Source organism: Camelus bactrianus, chromosome 25 (assembly GCF_048773025.1).
Source record: "Camelus bactrianus isolate YW-2024 breed Bactrian camel chromosome 25, ASM4877302v1, whole genome shotgun sequence".
In the NCBI taxonomy this organism is placed as follows: Eukaryota; Metazoa; Chordata; class Mammalia; order Artiodactyla; family Camelidae; genus Camelus; species Camelus bactrianus.
This window is the reverse complement of record NC_133563.1, coordinates 879,827-904,643: the sequence shown is the minus strand read 5'-3', so window position 1 is coordinate 904,643 and position 24,817 is coordinate 879,827. Positions and strand designations below refer to the sequence as shown.

The 24,817-nt window shown below is 42.6% G+C and overlaps 1 long non-coding RNA gene across 2 annotated transcripts in view; it reads left to right on the top strand.

The window, feature by feature from the left end:
• Positions 1-10,135, top strand: part of LOC141574970 (uncharacterized) — a 66,089-nt gene extending 55,954 nt beyond the window's left edge. The window contains exons 2-3 of one of the 2 annotated variants that reach the window (XR_012502144.1): positions 4,373-4,424; positions 9,307-10,135. This is a non-coding gene — a long non-coding RNA (uncharacterized LOC141574970). Of the gene's footprint in view, positions 1-4,372; positions 4,425-6,986 lie in introns of both variants that reach the window. The other variant, XR_012502145.1, reaches the window with a different exon arrangement.
• The last annotated feature ends 14,682 nt before the right edge of the window (positions 10,136-24,817 follow it).

Here is a 24,817-nt window from a genome sequence, read left to right as displayed (position 1 = left end):
AGTGAAAATATGATGAATTATAAACATGGAATCAAAGGATAAATCCTCACAGCACAGCTCTAAAATTAGTGGCAATAACTGACATTTTTATAACACTAAAAGGAAATATTTTAAGGTCAATATTGAATCAAGTCTTTTTGCCTTTTTAAAGACTTAGTAAAAAGCATATTACTGAAGGCACAATACTATGAAGAACATACTAAATCTTTTATACTAAGCTAAGTGTAGTTATTTTGCTCCCTCTTGGTCTTTGGAATCTGGATTCAGACATCAGCGCTGACATGTACTAAGGAAAGTTGTGTGTTTTTGACTATTCAGAATCTCAATTTTCTTATCATAAAAGTTAGGGAGAACAGTATTCCACTTAAAAGGCAATGCAAGAGTTCTTGCTAAACATAATAGCGTGTATCTGAGGTGTTTATCACAGCACCTAAAACACAACAGCTGATCAATAAATGCTAATTTCCACCATCTTTCCTGGTAAAGAATCCCAGGAACACAAAGAGGAGGCCAAGTTTTCCATGGTTAGTCATCAAAGGAAAAAAAAAATGTGGGCCTAGAGACAGAGCATTGTTTTCAGCCTGCCTTGGTTTTGAACATTATGAATTTCTGCTTCAATTTTAACAAACAATAAACATTTGTCAATTTGTTTTACAGATAGTCACACAGTAACAAAAGCTGCACCTGCTGTGAGAAGTAACATCAACTCAACTGTCCCCCTGTGTTGAGTTGTTTCATAATTTTAACTTCTATAGAGTTTATTATTTTTTATTGAGGTATAGTCAGTTACAATGTGTCAATTTCTGGTGAACAGCATAATGTTTCAGTCACACGTATACATACATATATTCATTTTCATAGTCTTTTTCATTCTAGGTTATCACAAGACACTGAATGTATTTACTTTAAATTTTGTTCTTCTTTCTGGTTTTTAGAAGCTGCTGGCATTCTCTGCTAAGTCATGTTTATTATAAAAAAGTCAATATTGATACTATATAATTAAAAAGACTTTTTTTCCTTCCTCTTTTCATCAAATTGTGTGCACTAATCCCAGGCCCACCCAGCACTCCGTGCCCAGGGACCCTTTATGGGGCATTTGAAACTCAGCTGATTCTCAATCTCAATGTTTGTTGAATTGAATTGAATTGAATTGAACTGAATTGAAGGTAATAAAGGGAGTATTTTATATTATGCTAGAAATAACATTAATTTTCTCAGAAGCCAGCAAACAGAACTACCTTATTGTAGTAAACTATGTTTGCAACTGACAGAAAAATTTGAAATATGCACTTTGAAACGTTATCGCTGGTTGAAAATGGCCAAAATTGTCATACTCGGCCACCAATGGGCATAAAACCACAACTGGTCAAATTACAGTTGATAAATAACAGCGACCAGTGATTGACGGCCATTACGGGGATCAAGTCTTGACAGTTCGGAAAAAAACCGTCAGCGTTTCAAAACAGCACTGCCCAGAACACCAGCATGGGCTTGGAAATTCTAACTTTGATTTGTGTTGCTTCTGAGCTCAGAGACGTTTAGATGGTGAGGAAATGTACAGTGTATTTGTGAAAAGCAATGTTTAGGGGGAGTAAAGAGGACACATACGTAAAAGGCATTTCATAAGTTTGAATTTTAGTGTTTTTAGATCTATTAAGTCACCCCTTTGGGGACTATTTGAAAATACATGAAAGTGGAAACTGTGAGCCTAATGGTATGGCAGGAAAAGGAGTAAATTGCTCCTCTGAGGTTGGGGAGGGTTGACGAGATATATTAACCCTTTCAAGACCCTTGGGCAGATTTCTTCCATGGATGTTAAAAAGTTTAGTGTCTTCAAACTTTTGTAATATATCTGCCAACATGATCAATGACTGTTAAATCCAGTGTCTTGAGAACTAGTTCTGTTTTCAGGTCTGGAAGAAAGCACATTTTTCTGTGTTTTCTTCTTAAAGAATATAAACACATACACTCCAAACTTTAAACACATAAGAATATTTCTTTAGTGTTATACTGTTTCCGTGTTTTACCTTGTTATTTTTAACTTTTTAAAAAATATTTTGATGATGCACTCCAAAGATATTTTAAAATGAAGGTATTGTTTAGTTCATATAATTTAATGCTTTCCCGATCTCACAGTTTTAAAATATCTGCAGCTCTGTGCATACTGTAAGTGTGGGGGAAATCATGGATGTAACCCCGAGCAAATACTGCTTTGTGCTGCCGTCCAGCCTGGGCAATAATGACCCCATGTAAATGTGCTGAGTAATTTGAGTTAAATATTGCATCCATGACCACCTCTTTGGGCTCTGCCTACCTTCTGTTTTGTTTTCACTCTGCTTAGAGTATTTATTACAGCATCACAACAAGTCGTGGACAGTCGGTGTTTTATTCTGCGCAGTCAGCTGTGGAGACGGACAACTCTGAGGGCCCCCTGATGTCCGCCCTCTTCTGTCCCACAACAGTTATCATCTCAAAGCTCGCTAGATTTTGAGTCCAGGAAAGCCCCAACTCTACTGCATACTTAAGATCACTTAAAAAATTGTTTGCAAAATTACCGACTTTGTGAGGAAATACTGGTATAATCACCTTATAAAACTTTTCATCGGCCAGATCGATCCATCATCTGTCTGTCAACCTATGTATCTTCTATCGATCGATTGATCGGTTTATCTGTCCTCCTCCCGCTCCTCTGTCTCTAGGCTCGTTGTCTGTCTCTCGCCTATAACAAAATGACCAGGAGGGCAAGGACTCTGTCCGTTTGGGCCACTCTACTCCCAGCTCCGAAAACAGTGCCCGGCACACAGCAGGCACTCGGCACACACGTGCGGGATCTGCACGAGGCAAGACTGGCCTAGCAGCGCCTGCTCGGACGCGGTGAAGCAGGACCGCGGATCCCCCACCCCACCCCTCTCCCCGCGCTCCGCCAGCGCCAGCGGGGACGCCCTTGCCGGCCGCACGTGTGCCTCCCGCCTCCGCCAGGAGAAGGTCCCAGGAGGGGCTGCAGGAGGGGCCCAGGAACCACGCAGCCACAACCTTGGGTGGGTGGGTGTCACTGCTGTCCCCACGCGGTGACGCCTTGCCCACCTCTGCCTCCCTTGTCACAAGTCCCTCCTCTCTTATTTCAGTGTTGAGCTAAATGACAGGCCCCCCTCACCCTTCCTCTGTCCCTGCCCTTCCCGTCCCCCCAAGAGCCTCGAGTCCCCCGGCGCTGCCCTCCCTCCCCTCTTTCCTGGGGAGCACTGCGTGGATTTGGGCATCCCGCTGGGGCAGCATCAGGCAAAGCGAGGCAGCTTCCCTCGCCCCGACCCGTGAACCGGGGTCAGGGAACTAAGACAACCCGAATCTTCTAGAGACATAAGTTCTGTCTGGCTTTGACCCTCTGCACTGTCTCACGAAATTCCTCACGAGAACATTTTCAAAAACACGTTGAATATTGTAGATTTCTCATTCTATTTGGCCATGCTGCCTGATAACATATTTAAGTTTTCAGAACGGGTGATTTAAGGAGCCAAGAGGGGATGCAAATAAGGGTGGCCGGGTCAGTGAGCTTCCCAGGAGCTCACCTGCATCAAAAGAAGGTGTCAAGTGTGAGTGCCCAGGCGTGAGCGTCACCGTACAAGGAACAAGATGGAAAGTGTGAGGATACCGCGCTGCTTTTTACCAATAAGCAACATCAGTACGCTGCTAAGTTTTATATTAATTACCTTCTCATTCCAAGTTTTCATTTTCTTTGACTGTTTTTATTTTTTTAGAATCCAAAGTAGTACGTCGGCAGATAGCAAGCGTTGCACAGGTATCAATATCTAAATGGAGACAGGTGTCTGTCTAGACATACGGTGCCCTGTGCGGATGAGAGAGTTGGGCACATTGTAGGCAGCCTGGACGCGCAGGTGTCCAGGCGGGTGTGACTCAGGTTGTTACACCGTGATTTACTACATCACGGCTGATGCTCAAGAAGGCGTGGTTTAGTAGTCACTGGTTATTTCAATTTACTCTTTTTGCGTTTTTAATTACTAAATGAATCCCTCATGGTCAAATGATTAATTGCCCAATAATTCACTGCAGTACTTTCTTTTCCTATTTGCGCAAAGCGCAGTGCATAAAGAAAGTATTTGGAATATGGGCTGACGTTATATATGATAGCAATGCATTCACACCACTCTCCTTCAGGGGCTGTCAGGACTTTCATGATAAAACTCCCATTTTCAAGGTGCTTAAAACTAAGCTGGGAAAATTCATTTTCAGCTGGCAGCTGGCATACTGGATGTCCACCAGAGAGCAAAGTTTTTAAACCAAATTTGAGAATTTATTGGGCCATTGTTACAATGTCCCTTTGTTGGAATCTGTCTAATGTTTCTTCTTTTTTTTATAGTTGGTGAACAATATTATATAAGTCACAAGTGGACAATACAGCGACTCACAAGGTCAGTTATAAAATAATGGTCGTATCCCCAGTGCTGTATGATGTATCTCTGCAGCTTACTTTATACATAATAGCTGGTGCCTCCGAACCCCCTGCCTCTGTACTGCCCCCCCCACCAATGCTTGTTCTTATGACAGGATTTATGGGAGTGGGGACAAAGGACCAAGCATATGGTGTCATCTCCATCACCTGCTGTCTCGGTACATCCCACCAAGTCTGCAGTCATTTTAGAGCAGACTACCTGACACTACTCGAAAGCTCCCTGCTTTTATGTGACTCCACATTCCTTCTTTCTGGACTCAGGTCCTGTTTTTCCACCCTCCCACCTTCCACGTGCTAATCCCCCTACGAAGGCTGAAGTTTCTGCCCTTCCAGGACACCCCACGCTCACCTGAGGTATTACCACTGAGAGCTGGCCTTGAGATGAGTTAAGGCCATGGGACCCAAGGCCACGATCAGAGCATGTTTGCAGTATGCAGTAAATAATGGCTGTACACATGCGTCAATTATGTAAGATTTATAACAAAGGAAATAGAAGCATGCATGCACTAGAGATACTCTGTAAGCCTAATAAACAAAGAAATTCACATTCCGTATGTGCTGACAGAGAACAGATTAAAAGCAGAACAGGTGCATCATAGGCGTGCACCTCCCTGTGGCAATAGAATAAAGTGTTGTTAACCCCATCATGTCTCCTGCTTAAGTCTGTCCAGTGGTATGGCAACTCCTCGTGCATTTTTTCATTTTGAGGCCGCTCACCTCCTAGAACCCCATGTCAGCCTCCCTTAGCTGACAACTGCCATGACTTACCCTGAGCATCATTCCTGCAAGAAATTCTGCTTTTCTTTTCAAAAAATAATTTAAATAATCATTAAAAATAATTTTTATATGCCAGTATAAAATAGATTAAATATACGGAAAATCAGAATTCATTTTCTTTTAGTCAAAAATCAGAGTCAGTTTTGTAAATGTCCATTTTTTCTAAAATATATATATTAAATTATATGAATTGATATTATGGTTGTATGATGTTTTATATCTATAAAAAGTTCCATATATAGTATACATAAAGTTTTTTATCTATAAAGGGTATATATATTAAAACTTTACATATAAACATACATATAAATTTTATACATGTTACTATATATAAGGAACTTTATATATAGAATACATATTTATATATATAATTAATTAATGATATAGAGTTATATGCTCTTATAATTTTCAAAACTTCCCACTCTTGTTAGGTACTCCTTATAATCCAAATATATATGTTTTCATGTGTCTTTTCTCACTTAAACAAGCCTGCCCATTTTGCTGCTTACTTCAAAGAACATGTTTTCCTGAGGTCGATCCTCTCAATCTTATCGTTCTTCCCCACTGGATCATTTTCTGTTCTTAGGTTAGTCATTTCTTTTATCCTTCTGGGTTTACTCTGTTACCATTTCAACTTCTCAGTTTGGTTACTAAGCTAATTCATTTTCTTTCTTTTAGTAATGTTTGTACTTAAGTCCCCAGTTTTCTTAGTAATTATTGTTTACCTATAGCCCAGAAATTTTGGTATGTCGGATGATTGCTGTTTTTACAGATTCCTCACTGCCATTCTGCCCATTGTAATGTTTCTACATGAGCTCTGGGCTCAGATTGGACAGGTCTTCTTGGGTGTCTGTGTGGTGACACTGGCTGGGAGAAGAACTCTCTAGAAGCCAATATAATGCAACAAGATCCCAGAAACACCACCACCACCACCACAACCACCAACAAAAATCCATAAAAACAGTCTAAATGATAGAGTAATACACAGAAGAGACATTTAAAATAACTTGATTCGGAAGAGAATTCCATCCCCATCACTTCTTTTGAAAATCATAGTGGAGACTTCAGGCAAGGAAAAAAATAGTAAAATAAAAGCATCCAGGGAAACACTGAGGTGAAAACTCGAGGACAGTGTGACCATCTAGATAGAGGGTTCGGGGGAGCCAACCACAAAGCACGGAACTGACGAGTCATCTTGGTAAGGTTGTGGAATAAAAGATCTATGTACAAAAATCCATTAAGTCTCTGCACTAGCAGTGTATGTGTCGGGTGTGCCTGTAGGCTCTTATTGCAATATATTGGTTTCCAGGGAGTTTTTCAGTTTTCACTGTTTTCATCTTTGAAGGGGATTGCTTTTTCTGTCCCAATTATGTATAGTCTGAACTGTGCAAATGTACCTCAGAAAGGTATTTTTGTTTGATCATATGAGGTTTTTACTAGTCCAGCATCAATGATCATAAATTTTTCTCCACTTGGTGAGTAGAATAAACGCAAACACTTAACCCATGGGAAATGCAGGTCCATGGTTTCAGATTCTTGGGAGCACTGCTTCTTTGATGTTCACCTACAGCCTGGAATAGGCATAAAACGTCCTTTTGGTTTCTCTGAGTCAACTGCTATGTTTTTTTCTGGTCAAAACTTTTAATAAAGTTACAAATTTTCAAGGGTTCTGGCAAAAGGCATTGCCCCATTTCCAACTGTCCATCTAAGCAGGCTGAAGACTTCATCTTCTGTGTCTTCACAGACAGTGAAGCCTACGTAAGAAGTGCCTCCACCCTCATCACCACCTCCATCAACACCATCATCACCTTATCCACCTCTACCACTATCCTCATCACCACCACCACCTTCACCACTGTCCTCATCACCACCTCCACCACCTCCATCATCACCACCTCCACCATCTTCACCACCTCCATCATCACCACCTCCACCTCCACCATCTTGTCCCCCACCACTCCCTCCATCCTGGGTCCCAGCACCATCTTTCATGCTGATGGTTTGATTTTCATTTCTTTCTTGTGGCTTTATTTTTTGTAACATCAACACTGCAATAAAGTAGTTTTACTTAGAAGTTTATCTAACATTTCTAGAGGTTTGTACTGAGAACATTTTTGTTTTCATAGTTGAGCAGATTGTTGTAAGTGTACATAGGGTATTATCTTTTTCATGGTGGAAATTTCACTAGCCTCTAAGCCCCACAGACGACCACACTGCCACAGTGTTTCACTGGTGGTTGGCTCTTCCTGAATGTTGGATGACAGGTCATCACTTTTCCAAAGAAATCTTATGCAAATGACCTAATTTAACTGCCTTCAATAGTTATAAATTTGTTGCTTTAATAATTCCTTTTGACTGGCAAAATTATGCCTTTCATTGTGTCTGGTGTTTTATTCCCAGATTTATTATAAATGTGATAGCATCAACCATCTATTCTTTTCTTTTTGTTTTCTGCCATGTAAACTCAGCTAAATGAAAGTGCTTTCCCATCAAATTTTAATAAAGACTTAGTAACTTTCATAGTCTACCTTTGCTTGGAACAGATCCTAAAGTAACACCTGTTACCTGTGAAAGTATTTCTTATAAAAAGATAAGGCAGCATTTTATCACTGCGTGGGCATTGGGTCCAACCCGTTCCACCACAGGTTGGGGTGACAGGCCAATCATTTAGATAGTTACTCATTTCCTGAAGTAAGTTCTCAGATGAATTGGAAGGAAGAGATAAATTGCATACGTGCAAGAAAAGAGACAACCAGGCATCTAAGCTAGAGAGAGAGAGGGAGGGAGAATGAATGAGAAATTAAATATGGACAGTTGGGACAAAGAGAAAGAGACAGAGAAAGAACCCCCATTTCACATGAATTAGCCACATGCATTTGAAGAGATCAACATTTAAATGCATCTTTTGATGAGTTTTTTGAACAACAAAGAATCTTGTTTTTAACTAGTTAATCAAATCTTAATTAACACATACATTTAACTTTTACATTTTATATTACGTATTAAGCAAAGTTCCTTTGTCCTTAAAGTAGGAACAATGCTACATTTTTATTCCTGTGTTCTATTTGCTGATATTCACTTACCTGTTTTATCAAGGCTGCTATAAGTATTTGTTGCATTTCACTGCTTAATTAATATAAAATTGTGAAATATACCATGTTGATGTTTTCCATAGACATTCCAAATGTTCTGTGTGTATGTATATATTATAAAATCTTCTTTAAGGAGTTCATTATTTTTCTGTTTTGCTCAAATACCTGATCTTATTGCCTTAACTTTTTAAAAATTGCTTTTGATGTCGACCATGAATCAACATCAAGCTATTTGACCAGCCAAATGATTAGCCAAAAAAATAAAATAAAATAAAGAGCACGTGATCATTAAAATGTAAAAAGAACAGGAGGTGTGCCAGTCAAGCCTATGTCAGTGGTGACCAGAATCAATCTGCTTGTTGGTGAGCGCAGCCTGTAAGGACCAGGGTGGAGGGCAGGCTCCTACACAGGTAAGCATCCCCCGGAAAGGGATGCAGGCACCGCCCACTGGGCCGCCTCCCCAGGGGCTGGACAGGAAAGGAGAGCAGCTGTCACTGAACACAGCACCTTCATCATCCACTGACCCTCGTGGGCCTGGGGCTGCCTCCAGCCCCCCCTCTCCCCTCCTGTCCTCAACAGCACACCATCCTCCAAGGCACAGTCTACCAGCTTAGTAACATTATTCCCTACAGCAGATGTCACTGATTTAAGACAATAATAATCAAAAGAGGTAAAAATGTGGCATAACCTGCTTATCTGAAACAATTCAGTGCATCTGGGGCCTGCCTCATCTGGTCTCCATCCAAAAAGGTGTGTTTGTTAACAGGGGCAGATGTAGACACACCTGCAGTGTTGCAGTGGTGATTGCTTGTGAGTTTACGGAGTGTTTTGTGGTCTTCAGTACACTGTCATACGAACGTGTGAGAGAAAAGCAAGACTTAGATGTCCTGGGTGGTCCCACGTGGTCTGGCCACGCTGGCCCTGCCTGAGGTGGAACTTTCTCCTGCACCCCCTTTTCTCCTCCTCATACAGGCATTTCTCCTGGAGAGCTAGCCGCATGTTTGCATCTATGTGTCGCACTCAGAACAGATCTTCGTCTGTCTGCTCATTAAAATCCAGGAGCTACAGCATAAAAGCATAAAGAAAAGGACCCTCACACTGCAGCCCAAACTTTGCTGCACGTGATCAATACACACCAGGCGGAGGTGCGTCTCCTCAATTGTCTGTTACAGATGTGCGTGATGCCCTGTGTCCAGGTAGCAGCCCCTGTGCCGCGCCGGCAGGAGTGCTGTTCATGGAAGGTTCACCTGCTACCTCGCCTCCCAGCCAGCTGGAGGCAAACCAGACTGATAGCCCTGAACCAGCGCGGCACAGCCCTGATGATCTTACACCAGGCAGCCTGATGTACTGCTCTGTCATCTACCAATCCCTTTCCAATATAGATCCGTTCCTAAATGAGCCGTCCCTTGTTTTGTACCATGAGCAGTAATTTAAAAAGCAGCACATTGGTTTTAACTAATATTATGAAGGCTTTGGATGTGCACATGCTTACAGCTGAGTGGGCTTCACTCATCTTTCACTGCACAACAAAGGATCCTGATTAAAGTTCAGACACAGGGAAAGAGAAATGTGTCTGCAATTGAATGTGTCAAAACTTATACCTGCTCTGTTTTATTATAAATCTCGTTTCAGTATCAGTGGTGATTTTCTTCCCTGAGTTTTCAACAAAATGGAAAGAGCATCCTTAAGCCCAGGAGAGAACATAAGAAATGGGGGGAAGTGCTTTTTGTAAAATGCTGTTGTCCTACTATAAATGCAGTTCGCTTTAAAAAATAAAATCATTTGCATTGTGTGTAACTCATTTGAAAGTGAATCATTTATTAATGGATGTCCAGTATTTGCTTTGGTACCAAAAGTGAAACTCTCTCCAGTTGAAAGTAGCTTCTGACTGTCCTGTGTAGTCAGAACTAACTTCACTAAACTACCTGTGAAAACAAAGAAAGTGGGATGCAGTTTTGCAACAGCATCAGAAATCAGAAGCCAATCTCTGTAGGTGTGGGTGGAATTTCCACTCACTGCAAAACTAAAAAAAATCTACATTTAAAAAATATGCCAAATTGCGCTCTGCTGGCTGAAGAAAGCAAGTTTTCTGATTTAGAAGTAACTAGGGGCGCTTATGCCCCCATTTCCTCTCTCAGGGCGGAGATGCAAGGTCCGAACCAAAACGAAGAGCACACGACTATTTATCCTCTCCAACCATCCAGGCAGCTGCAAACCTTGCCTCCACCCTCAGCATCTCCCTTCCTGGAGGACAAGATAGATCTCACGTGAGATTACCTAAGAATACATTCCAACACATGAGTAACACAAGTAACATTTGCAGATGTTAAAATATAAAGGTCTCATAATGTTTTTAAAGTACACTGTTGGTAAAGTAGTTAGCAGGCTATTTTAAAAGAGCCTCAAAGCTCCAAATGTACCTTAGTCTGTGTAAGACTGTAGCACAGTAAACGTGCAAGACACTTTACCCCCAAATACTGAAAACTCCGGGATAACATGCTGGGTACTGACACCTGGCCCCGGCCAGGCGCAGGCCTCAAGTGGTGGGGAAATTAGTGCTGGCCTTCTGGTTTCGTTTGGTTTTAATGGGAGGTGGTTAGGGATATATATGATAAGAAATAATGAGTTCATGGCCTCTAAGGACTTTCTTAGTTTGTACTGTGGCCCATTATGTTTAAATTTCACTATTCTTTACTTTTGCGCATTGTGTGTTAGTACAGACTGAAACCAGTTCATTTTTATTACTTCACAATAACACAACCGTGAAGATGACACAACTGAAGCATGTTCACCTCATTTATTTTGGTGGGAAGTTTTCTGACACAAACATACCACCCAAGAGGAAAAATATTTAAAACTTGTTCTAACAGGGGGAAAAAAGATAGACCTTTTATTATACTGTAAAGACAAGTTAACTCCAAGTAAATTGACATGTTAAATACACCTCCCCCCAGACGCACACATGCCTCTCCCCGAGCAAGTGTGGGTGGGCAGCTACATCATCTGGGGACAAAAGACGTTTAAAAGCATAAAGCAATAGAGAAACGTGCATTCAGCCTACAGAGACGGCCTGCTCTTCTACGCGGTGTGTTAAGTGCTGAGTGTCAGCCGTGATCTGTGACGTGGACCTACTTTCTCCGCGGGGCTCAGTCTGCCGAGACTGAGGATAAACAAGTGTGGGAGATGCTTGGACTCCACCCTTTACCCACCTCACTTCATTCCCATGGAGGATGCGCAGACCGCCTTCCACTCGGAGCACACATTTAGAGTTTTGGGGCTAAACCCGTGGCATTAAGTCCTTTCTCAACTGATTTTCATTTCCCTGAAGCTTAAACAATTGAAAGATTAAATAAATTGCCCCTCAGCAGGAAGAGACCCAGAAAGGGGCCCAAGAGCATCACTGAGGCAAAGAGCATGCAGGTGAGAAGGTGGACCTTGTGCTGTTTGCACAGATGCCACGCTGTGTCCTGGGCACACATGAGGGTTAGGTGAGAACAGTTACACGATGCTCCCAGGATCACCTGGCCACTGGGAGTCACAGTCCTGCCAGGTGTTCTTGTCACGTGCATTGGTTCTCTCATAGACAACCTGGGCATATGGGCTCTGGTGTGTTCCAGCAGACAGGCAGCTGAGAGGATTTGGGAGGGGACCTGAAGAGGTATCCTTGGATGGGCTTTCAGGACCAGCTCCCACCCACACCCCAGAGCTGGGCCACCAGAAGAGCTGCTGCCTCTGAGGTGGTGGATGCCAGAAGCCTGAGCCAGGGCTGTCAGTCTGGTCCCTGAATCACCATCCCTGCCCTGGTCTGGAGCTGCCTTTCCAGCTGGTGCACAGGAGGTGTAGGTCAGATGTGAATGGCTCACCTGGTGGGTCTGCCCCATCCTGGGAAGAGCAGAAGCAGTGTGGTGAGACCAGCCACATGGGCTGGGCGGTGAGTGTAGTAAGTTAACATTTATTGATGCATGACTAGTTCCTCAAGGGCTTCTCCAGGGAAATTAAATTGACTTTAATACAACATCAATATTTTTTAAAAAATGAAATATTTCTTCTACCCACGTTTGCAGACTAAGACTTGTATTTGCTATCCAAGTAAGTATGTGTGTGGGTGGGTGCTTCAACGTGGTAAGTACCAAAAAGTTCAGGGTACAATGACGCTTTGACAGTTGGGCATCTATATACAAAATGTACACGAGCCCCTACATCACACCATACACAGAAATTAACTCAAATGGATCACAGGCCTAAAAGTAAGATTCAAAAATATAAAACTCTCAGAAAAAAGCACATGAGTAAGTCTTCCTAACTTTGGTTTAGGCAATAATTTCTTGGGTGTGACACCAATAGCACAAGCAATGAAATTTTAAATGGACAAATTGGACTGAAAACTGAAAACCTTGTGCTTCAAAGGACACCATCAAAAAAAGTGAAAAAATAGTACAAACACCAGAAGAAAATGTTTCAAATCATTTATCTTGTATTCAGAATTTTTTTTAAAACTTGTAACTCAAGATAAAAAGGCAACTAACTCAATTTAAGTGGGCGAAGGAGCTGAATAGACATTTCTCTAAAGAATATATATAAATGGCCAATCAGCACATTAAAAAATAAATCTCAACATCGTTAGTCATTAGGGAAATGCATAATGATACCATTTGTCACCCACTCTAATAGCTGTAATAAAAAAAGAGAAAATACCCAGTGCTGGGAAAGATGTGGAGAAATGGAGGCCCTGATACACTGCTCCTGTGAATGTAATGCGGTGCACTCACTGGGAAGAACAGTTTGGCAGCTCTTTAAAAATGTGATTAACCCTCTGACCCAGAAATTTGACTTTTAGGTATACAGTCAAGAAATGAAAGTATATGTCCATATAAAAACCAGTACACTAATGTTCATAGCATTATTCATAATAAGCAAAACTGGAGACAGCCCAAACGTCCACTCACTGGTTAAATGGATAAACGAAATGTGGCAAAGACATGCAATGGGAATAAAAGGATAAAAGGACAAGGTGTGGGAAGTACGACGTGGCTGAACTTCAGAAGGATCAGAAGCTCGGGGCAGGGGGAAACAAAGCAGCGCACGGGGTGTGAGTCCATTTCTGTGAAATCTCCGAAAGGAGAGAGAAGGGAGGTTCAGGGCTCCCCAGGGCAGGGTGCGGGGTGCGGGAGTCAGTGTCATTAGGTATGTGTTTTCTTTTTAAGCTGATGGAAATATTCTAGAATTAGATTGTGGTGACGTCTGTACAACTGTCTGTACACAGACTCATTGAGTGTGCATTAAAATGGGTGAAATTGATGACATCAAAGAAACTTTTCAAAAAGAAAGAAAGAGGCAAAGAACAGAAATATCACCTCTAGTGAAACCACAGGCTGACAGCTGACTTTCCAAAAGCAGAAAACTGAAACACCATCAAGTTGTTAAAAAATAAACTTGACTAACTACCACTGATACAATGTAAAACTGTTTCAAATATTACACATTTTTCCACAATTTTTTCACACATAAGCGCTCAAAATATTGAATGTTTTTACCAGTAGATCCTCACTAAAATTACTCCTAAAAGTAAGCACTTGAAGAAACATCCTTGATGCAAAAAAGAATGGTGAGGGAAGAAAAGAGTAAATATGGACACATTGGCTGTAAAATAATTAAAATGTCTAATTTTGTGGAGTTAAGCTCAAAGTGAAGTATTGGAAAATAGTGGCGTATATGTCAGGGGGGTGACCGGAATGAATTATTACACAGGTCTTGTTGGATGTTGTATTTAATAATAATTTTCTAACATAGGTGGCAAAATGGAAACCAGGAATGGAGAGGAGCGTGTGTCATTGGTAATAGTCTCATCCTGAAAAAAAAAAAAAACTGGAGTCAGCTGATACTGTCAAGAGGTTATTGAAAAAACCCAGCTCGTCAGTGACGTGGTGTGAGATGTTATTCTGATGGGAGAAGAATGCCGGGGGTAGCGGGGTGCGTGGATCAAGGAACGGTTCATAAAGTGAAGAGGAGACAAACCTCTAGACGTTTTTGCATTGTCCTACTGCCCGTGTGCAGCGGGAGGTCACGCGTTCTTGTGCGCACTGTCCAGCGTCCAGAAAACCGTGCGTTTTCCTGAGTGTCTCCGTCTCGGCTGACCTGGTCTCCTCCTTTATCAAAGGGCCCTGCTGACCCCAGGAGGCCACAGCATTGAGCCACGGAGAACAAAGCAGCCAACAGGTGCAAACGTTTGCGGCCTTCGGTGGCGGTCAGGGAAGCTGAGCCCTGTTTGTTGAGCCCTGGGGTCTTGTCAGGGCGCCCTTCCTTTCTGATGTGAAAAGGTGGCTCTCTGCAATGCCTCAGTGTAAACCCGTGCAGGCCTGCCAGCAACCAGCGACAGGTGACTTCCAAAACACGTGCTCTCCAGTGACAAGACCTGCTTTCTTGGTACCTACTTTTTGGGGGAGAGGGGGATTAAAAAATACAGAAAAAAAATCCTTAAGGCAGTGGATTCATAGCAAACAAGAATACGTATCAGGTAAATTACAAAGACAGAGTTGTATTCTCCTTCGTTCTTTCAGCATGTTTGAACCCACCATTCGGATCACCTGCCTTAGGCAGTGAGCTCCCCTTTCTGGTCAAACCATTAGTTAAGGTCGGCCTTAGGCTGAGTGAACTTTCCATAGTTCCATGTCTTTGGGAATGGCCCTCAATTTGTGAGACTAATAATAATCCAGCTTTAGATGAAAAACGTTCTCTTAGAAGTGTCCAAAACCAGTTACCTCCTGCCCGATATATACTTTTTATAATGCCACAATTTGCAAAGCACACAATTTTTCTTATTTATATAACTGGTTTAAAGATGAAAATTGTTGTCCGGGTGACTTCTATAAATTATCTAAAATAACTAATCCATTAGTAGTCCCATTGCACCATGTGGATTATTTAAAAACAAATATATCTAGAAATTATTGGAGCTTTTAAAAAAAGCCAAATAGAGTTTTCAAGTGCCCTGATGACAAATACAGCCACATCTACAAACCTGAAATCAGACTGCAGGAGGGTTACAACACAACACCCAGCTGGTTTTTTGTTTGTGTTTGTTAAAACCTGTGAAAACCAGCCAATTAATTCCATTGTCTGCTGTTCCAGCTGCCTGATACGGTGAAGGTGCAAATGCCAGAAGTTAGAACAAGTCACCTATAATCGGATGTCAAAGTAATTTTTTTTTATTGAAGTGTAATCAGCTTACATTGTCAAAGTAATTTGGCAGGAACCAGGCGAGGCTTTGGCTTCTGAAGTCCACCACGTTTATGCGTGTTAAACGTTTGCGTGTGTTGACTCTGTGAAGTCACTTACACTAGTGTGCACGAAAGAGGTTCTGAGACGTTTTTCAGATTTCCACAACTGGCTAAAGATTTAAGAGAGGACCTGGGAAATTCTTACGTGTATGTGTGTATTCAAAATCAGCTGTTAGTCAGCAGTGACCCAAAGAAGGTAAAAGACTTCATTTAACACAGGTTACTTATGAGGTAAATGTGTGAGCATTATACTTGTAATGAACTGCGTATTTAATCAGCATTCTGCAATTGAGTCATTATGGTTTCTAAAGAACCAGGCCAGTGAGAACCTAGGGGCTAAAATTAAGTTGTTAGGGTTTAGTTTTTGATGGCATGTTAAACGGCTGTGTATAACTTCTCAGTGGAGTGGGGTTTTAGAGCCAATGGTTGGCTGTATGTGGGAGTACTTCCAACAGTCATAAAGTATGGTCTAAAACAAGCCCACTTTCTTAAACAGGTGATTGCTTTGGGAAAGATTCTGGAGAGTTGCAGAGGTAGTTTCAGAACTGCTGTGGCTGACAGGAGAAACTGAAGGCATATGGCGCCTTGGGTGGGAGACAACATGGTTCAGCTTGCAGTGGGGAGACTCATGGGTTTACGTGACTGTGTCCATGACGTGCTGCGGGACCTCCAGGGAGTTCCTTACACCGTCAGACAAATGGAGTGGGTGGAGCCACTGTGGGATGTTAACATCTTGACATGTGAGTGAAGAGAAGTAAACAGTTGTCAACACACAGCCCTCCTTTGGCAGGTGAGCAGCTGAGAGATTTGAAAGTGACTTTTCTGAGCTACCTGGCAACTCAGTGGCAGGGTCAGATTGACCCACGTGTCATCTTTGCTCATTGTTAGTCCAGCGCCTTTACAGCCCCGCCCTGCTGTTCTTTTTCTCCCAGAGGCAAAAATACATGTGTCAGAAGGCTTACTTAATCTTTCAGTCTGTTCAAGGACAGACCAAGAGCAATGAGGTGGGAGAAATGGTGAACGGGGAAGAGAGCAGCAGGTGGTGAAGGGCGGCGATTCCCCCGAGGCTGCGGATCTAAACTGGGATCGCCAGGGGCAGTCAAGATCCAACCCCCCTGCATTCCAGGGAACGTGTGCCTTTTGTTGTGAAAAATCACTAATTGGAAATTTGCAGAAAAGAAGGGAAAAAATGAACAAACCCAAAGTGATAATGTGCAAAAAGTATACAATATAAATGAATGAAATGAAACAGCCAAGTTCAGAGGCTAATGTTAAGAATAATAAGTTGTATTTAATGTAACGTGACTGTCGTGTCAAGCGGATACTCAGAACAGACCAGAGAATGTGGTGACAAAAACGTATGAATCAAAGCAGAGAACTGTTGTAAGTTCTTTAATCATGGATTCTCTAGAACCTAGTTGAATAAAAATATTTTGAGGCTATTCCCTGTGGAGCTTGTTATAGAAAGTGAATGGGGTTATTTTATCCATATTAAAATGTGGGATTTTCTGTTTATGCCATCACCATTTGATTAGTGCTTAAATTTTATCTGAGAATTAAAAGTAAGTATGAGATCATAATAATATAATACTACTTTTAAATTGACATCTTAAGAAAAACTTGAGTAACTACAATAAACACAAGGTATTGACAACAATGAATACTTAGAGAAAATGGTTCCATGGAGTTTTTTTTTTTTTTTTTTTAAACTTAGAATTCGGTTTTGGGCGTGAAAACTCTGCCTTTGTGGTATGTCGCAGAGTCTAGTTTACCCCAGATCCCAGTATTAATGCTCATACTGCTTCAGCTTGGTCCGTTCTCAGAAGCCTGGGCTGCATTACCAGGGGTGTTTGGTGTTTCCATAAGCTGAAATTGTGCACCTGGGTGTGTGTGGAGATGACCGAACACTGTGCTGACGTATCCTCTCAGGCACTCGGGATCGAGGAGGAGGGCTCCAATATCTGAAGTGCAGAGTGCAAATGGGTTTCTCCACTTCATGATACAGGGGAAGAAACCGAGACTCAGCGGGCAGAGTGAGGCTTCTGTTAAGATATATCTGGAAATTAGTCATGTGTAGGTAAATTATCAGTCACACTTGAGATCAGACATCTTGCTTAGTCATTCAAGAAGTACTGGGTGGATGCAAACAAAGGTAACAAAGTGGATTCCGAAACAGGAGTCAGGCGCCGGTACCTTTCATTACCGATGTGATGGGTGGACGAGCATCAAGAACCCAGTCTCAGCTCCCAAGACCCTGGCTTTTAATCCACAAGCTTGGAAAACAGATACCATGTTGTTACACCTAAAAGGTCCTTCTTTTGTTTACTAATGGATAATAGCTGACAAGCTGATTAGAATTTTTAATATATGCCATCTACTTTCAGTAACAAAAGTGACATTTCTGGTATATGATTATATATTTGTGTCTATGTGTCTGTGTGTATACATATGAATTCTCTGTAAAGAAAAAAGACAATGAAAGTCAACTGTTTATCTACTTTATATGTGTTCAACATCTTGTAGTAACCTGTGGTGAAAAAGAATGTGAAAATGAATATATGTATGTTCATGTATGACTGAAGCATTATGCTGGACACCAGAAATTGACACAACATTGTAAACTGACTATACTTCAATAAATATATATATACAAAAATAAATAAAGATTAGAAAAGTCTACTGTTGTCTAATATGTTAATGTTTATTTGCAAAAGGTAATTAATATTAAACAGGATCATTGAATACATTTTAGTAAACATATTTCTTTAATATAAAGCCATTATATGCTAAATAAAATACCCTAAGTGATTGTATTTGTATTCTAAAGGGCATTCAAATTTCATATCTCATTTTTGTCCTTCATTATGAAAATTATACCCATTATGTGTTAGTTAGCATCTGCCTGTCCTGAGTCCCATTTTAGGTGGGAAATCCTAGTGGGAAACAAGCTAGAAATTGTCCCTGCCCTTAAAGGACTCTTATTCTACAGAAAACATAATATAGTGTTTACTTGTATTTTGTTGTTTGAGTGGCTCTGCTATTTTGTATTTCCCTCCTAAATTTGTGTTTTTTTTCTTCGCTGTCTTGCACTTCATTTTAGAACAGCTTCTGGCACATGATAGGTGCTCAAAATAAATCCGTGTTGAACAGCAGATAAGGTGGGGTGATCATTGAGGGTGCAGTCAGTGCTCTCCGGGGAGAGTGGAGCCCAAAGAACAGGAGTGTCTCCTGGGGCAGGTGTGCAACTGAATGTAATGGGGACGATGAGGTCCCTTTTGGAAGATCATGCGGAAAAAAGGGGTTTTAATTCAGAAATTCCTGTTTGAGTCCCAAGTCTGATACCAAATGGTTTCTCATCATGTTACATCTCAATGCCTTACCGTTCCCATGCGTGAAGGTTCTCTGTTCAAAGGTAAAAAAAATCATTGTTAAATATCACTTAGCCAAAGCAAATCCTCAGTACACCGCAATTTATTCAGCTCTAAAGAAGAATGAAACTCTGCCATTTGCAACAACATGCATGGACCTAGAGAGTGTCATGCTTAGTGAAATAAACCAGACAGGGACAGACAAATACCGTATGATATCACTTATATGTGGAATCTAAGAAATAATACTAATGGAAGTATACAGAAAACAAACATAGACTCACAGACAGAAAACAAACTAGTGGTTACCAGCGGGGAGATGGAAGAGGGAGGGAAAGATCAGGGATGTGGGATTCACAGACACAAACTACTGCATATAAAATGATGAGCAACAAGGACACATTGTCGGCACAGAGGATTATAGCCCTTATCTTGTGATAAATTTTACTGGAGTGTAATCTGCAAAAATACTGAATCTCCTTGCTGCACACCTGAAACTAATATAATATTGTAAATCAGCTTTATGTCAATATAAACAGCATTTTGAATAGCATTTTATTTTATACGTCTCTCTCAGCAGGTAACTACAACTAGTTTTTGCTAAGTATATCCTAATAATAACCTGGATTCTTGCTATCTTTTAATCCCTAAAACCTGTGTCAAGCCCGATCCTCATGACTCAGTGAAAGCCTGGGTTTTAAGAGCCAATGACCAGTGCACCACCGATTAAGTAAGACACCCACAAAAGCATGGAGAAGTCCTCTTTTAATACCAGTAGGTTCTGGAGATAAAATCATGGAAATAAGAAGAGAATCAGTGTCAAGACCCCAAACTTGAATATAAATGCTAACATAATTTGGGAATAAAAGGATATTCAATATTTTATTTTGTTTTATTTTTGTTACAGAATGTTCTCCTCAAATGAAATCTGAAGAAAGATGGAAAATTAGTAAACTGGATTTTAAAAAACTGGGTAAAACCGGAGTAAAATAGTTGATCTTAGGGGCTTGGAGGCCGGGTCAGTGGTGGTGTGCTGGGTTGGGGGTACTTCTCTGGCTCAGGGAAGCTGAGTGTTTGTTTTTTAGGATTCTGAGGGATGCTTGGGGCCATGCTGGTAACTTGAAATCAGCCCTGTTGTGAGTATTTACATGGTGTAGTTGGCACAGTCCACAGAAAAGGATGGTTTCTCTCCCAGAGAGCAGGTCACCCATGGTAACCAGCACACACTGCAGATTTGGGACAGAAATTCAGCCTCTCTGAGGGTCAAACCCTATTCTGAGAAAATGAGGTAGTAACTGTGTTGTTGCAAGATGTGGGGCATGTGTTTCACAGGGAGCAGCGGGCAGAGTGAGCATGCAGGAAATGCTAGTTCTTTTATTGGGAAAACCACAGGGACAAGACCAGGTGAGCTCAGTTCTGCCTCCCTGCAGTGCTGTGTGATGCCACCTGGCCCCGTCACCCTGCAGGTACACAACGAGCCTTCACTCCCAGAGCGCCTTCCCCAGAGATGGTTTCTAATTCCCCACATGCTCAAGACTCTAAAAAGGGCCTATTCACAAGCTGCTCACCCAACACATCCTGACTCTACACGGTGGTTTCTGTTCCTAGCTCTGCCCCACCCGCCTCTCCTGATGTCTATCTGAAACCTTGAGTCCTCCCCGCTCCACTCCAGGAGGCAGCAGACAGTGGTCCAAGAGCCGGGCATGGCCCAGACCGCTTGGTGCTTGGTAAGGTGGGGTAAGGACATGTCATTCTGTCCTTGGTTGACTGGAAATGCACCAGAGACTTGGCTGTGGGCACGACCACCCTGTGGAGAAGCAGGGCGAGCATCCATGGACCAAAAGCGACCACTGATCAGACTGGGGCACTGAGACGGGCCGAGGGGCTCAGACCAGGGCACTGAGACAGTCTGAGGGCAGAGGGCAGACTTGCCCTGTATTTTCAAGGCAGAACTGAAAGGACCTGCACTGGATGTGTTGTCGGTTAAGAGAAAAAAATTTAAATGCCTTTATGAGAGAATTGGTGAATGGTGGTGTCATTAATTAAGACATTAAACATTTAGATGGAAATGGATTTGGGGGGCTGTGAGGGAATCCAGAGCCATGCTTCACGCATGTTAAGCTGGGATGACTGGTCGACTCAGGAGGGGAGCTGGTGAGCAGGCAGCTGATAAATGAATCTGGAATTCAGAGCAGAAAGGAGGCCTAGCGATATAAATTTGGGAACTGTGAGCACATTGTTGATGGTGAGAGGAAACAAAGATTTGGAAGAGATGTGAGGGCAGGACCTGGGCACTGCAGATGTCGGATTTGAGAAGAGGAGGCCCAGAGGAGGGAGAGGTCGGTGAGACAGGAAGGCTGCGAGGATGGTGCGGGTCCCCAGTGCAAATTTCAAGGAGGGACTCACTTTGTCAAAGCCCCTGAGACAGCTTCTGGTGAGTGTTGAGATTTGGCCAAGTCAGATGGGAGACTGTAGTCACAGAAAACATGATTCAGTGGCTTCCAGAGAGGGCATGGTGAGGAAGGGGAGTCAGGAAGGGGGTGGTCCGCCTTTAACAGAGAACTGAAAGCTTGTTAGGTTGCTGGGTGAATGTCCTTCTTTGTCCCTCCCTTCTTTTTTTCCTTCTGTGGCTTCCGGGAAGAGTCTATAGAAGAGAGTGTTGAATCACATAACTTTTCCCTCTTGCCCTTTTATTCTTTCTTCCTGGAAAATGGACCAATTGCTACTGCCGCAGCAGCTGTCCTTTGACCAAGAGGTAACCACTAAGACTGGAGTACCATGCTCAGAGCACACGAGCAGAGACGCCGACGGATCTTGAATTAATGAATCCACCTTCAGGATGGGATGCGTGCCTTAGCCTGCCTGTCTCTGGGCTTTTTACACACACACACACACACACACACACAGTGCTATTCTTTCAGCCCAGTGTATTTCATTCCTTGCACATAAGCCTAATTATCAGATGTTTCTTAAATACCTGATTTAATCCCAGAAGTGGGATATCAGTTGGGATCCACCGTCCTCCCCCAATTAAAAAAAAAAAAATCAAAATCCAAGAAATTTCAAATTTTATTAAGACTGACCTTTGTTGAAAGAAAAAGACAAAGTAAAAGCCAAGCCTTTGCCATGTGTAGACGTGATTGGTGTGCATTTCTAGTACAGAGCGGGGTTTGTTTTGTTTGTTTTGTCTCTTAGACAGGATTAGTCATAAACTTCATCAGTAAGAAATTGTTTTGGATTTTCTCCAGATCATCATTGTTATCGACCACACAAGTTAGAGCAGAGCAAATCATTGTTTGATAAAACTGGGGGAGATTCCTGGGTCCCTACAGGCGACTTTAGGGAGACTTACTGAGAAGGAGGAGATTGCATCTGAGTGGCTCAGGATTTAGCTGAAGCAAGAGCTTCAGTTATTTCATCTTAGAAAGAGTATGTTCCCTTTGAAAATGAAAGGCGTGTATCTGGGCCCTGAACACCCCATCAAGGCCGTGGGGACTTATCCCAGCAGGACGTCCCAGGAGCTCACAGAGTGGCCTCAGAGCCCGCAAGTCGGTCACCCGATGGAAGGACAGACAATTTAGTCCACATGAAAGCAGCGAGTCTTGTTTAACGTTGCGGTAGGTTACCCTTACGCATTTGCTCCGCACTGTTCCGCTGTGCATAATTTAGAGAGGTAGGGGCTGCATTTTGGTATTAGTTACCATTATCAATATACTATTTGTCTATTAAATATTCATGCTGTCTGGCTTTTCAAGTGTGCACACGTGGCCCATGTGTTAAAATGGCCATGAAGTCCTACTATGAGGCTAGAGAGAAAAGCAGGCTTTTAGAAATGGCCCAGATCATTGCACTGACCCGGGGGGGGGGGGGAGATGGGGAAGGGTGCTTCTGATCTGTCACCCTCTGAGGACCGGGAGCGAAGGTGTCCATCAGGACCCCCAGACCAGCCGGGCTTTCGGTGTCCAGGGTCTTCATCAATGCTTGTCATATTTTCCAGCACGTTACCTGTCAAGGTAAGGTGTGAAGACAGCTCTCTGCCTATTACAGAAGGGCTCCAAGAGCTCTGATTAAGCCCTTGGGAGAGCAGATGGCTCCACCCAGGAGAGGACGGTATTCCAGTGAAAGAAGGCCGGCAAAACTGGTAATCAGTGGAGACGCAGCCCCTGCTGCTGGCTCTGGGTGTCTCTCCCTGCTTCACCTGAGCTCTCAGAATCTTAGCGTATGGTCTTTGATAGGCATGAAATTACATCAAGGTCATTTCTAATAACTGTCAGTAGGTTGAGAGCAGCAGTCACTTTTACTGACACCTATGCTGAAGAGCTCGGGGAACACTGGTCCCCTGGGAGACATTACTGATATTAGTAAATGAGTATCGATGGCGGTTTGCTGAGCACAGCGCATGTACAATGTCCTCATGTCCTCTTCCTTTGGAGGAAGCAGGAGAAAGGAGCCTTTGTTTCGCAGAGATGTGGCCAACTCCACCACTCAAAACCCCCTGAAGGCTAAGTAAGTGGCCTGCGCTTTCGATTTGGTTACCTTCCTCTGTGAGGAGAAGAAATGTTCTTTCTTCTTCATATCCCCTCGATCTTTGAAATGTTATCTATTGCAGAGGATGTTTGGATGGAATGGTGACTTTCTTTTACAGCCTCTTCTGCAGGAAGGATGGACCTGGAATAGGTGAGTGGTTTTCTAAGGAGGCTGGAGAGCAGCCTTGCCCGAGGGATGCCCTGGAGTTCCTAGGGTCCCTACGGCCCAGGCAGGGCGTCCGCATCTCAGCCCCAAAGCATGTAGCTTTTCAGAGCAGACCAGACCCAAACTTCAGGGGAGCTTGTCTGGAGCAGAAAAGGCAGATTGTCAAGGGAACACCGCAAACCGCTGGGAGGGGCTGAGACCCGGAGGGCAATAGCTCTGGAGAAACCCCAAACCAATAAGGGAAAGTCACCACGCCAGCTTCTCATGGGCCAGAGGGCGAAGATCTGGGGGAAAAAAAAAAAAACAACCGTGTGGAAAATCAAACTAGATGTTCCTGGAAAAAAAGCAATAGCAGAAACAACGTAAAAGTCACTTAAGATTCCACTTGGAGGAAAAGTCCAGGACATGTAAATCCATAGACAGATTAAGACCAGGCTGGGACTGGGGGGTGGGGTTTATTTTGGGGGTGATTGAAATGTTTTTATTATGGTGACAGTTACATAGCTGTGAATATGCTAAAAACATTGACTCAGACACTTTAAATGGGTGAATCCTATGGTGCATGAATTGTATCTCAATAAAATAAATATGATAAAAATATAAGCTTGGAGAAGCCTCTGGAGCAACAGAAGAGAAAATGATGAAATGAGAGGAAGCGGACTATTTATCTCAGTGCTAACGCACAGATTTAGTAAGTCAGGGAATTAGCCTTCTTGCCATTATGTCTTGTATTTCTAATTCTGTAAATTCCAAGCAAGATAACAGGGGTGAAAAAAGGCTCTACTACAGGCCGCAGCCACAGGGAGCCAGCTCAAGGAAGCCAGTTGTCCGCTGGAGTGGTGCCCGCGCCGGTGAGTAGGGCTGGATGCGGCAGTGTTCCCGGGCTTGGCTGGACGCTGCATCTTCACCAGCTGTGAACTGGGCTGTTGAGCCCACAATGGCGTTTTCAGTTCTGAAACTTGTCTTTCAACCAATCCTGCCATGTGCATCCATTTACTGGCCACAGGTATCACTCCCGTGTCCCCCAGCCTATCCGCTCATTTTGTTTTTTCAGTAGCATCTTCTTTGCTTTCTATACCTCCTTGCCCAGTTCATCACCACCCCACTTTATGCTCCTAATTACTCCCCCATCATAAATCCACCTGT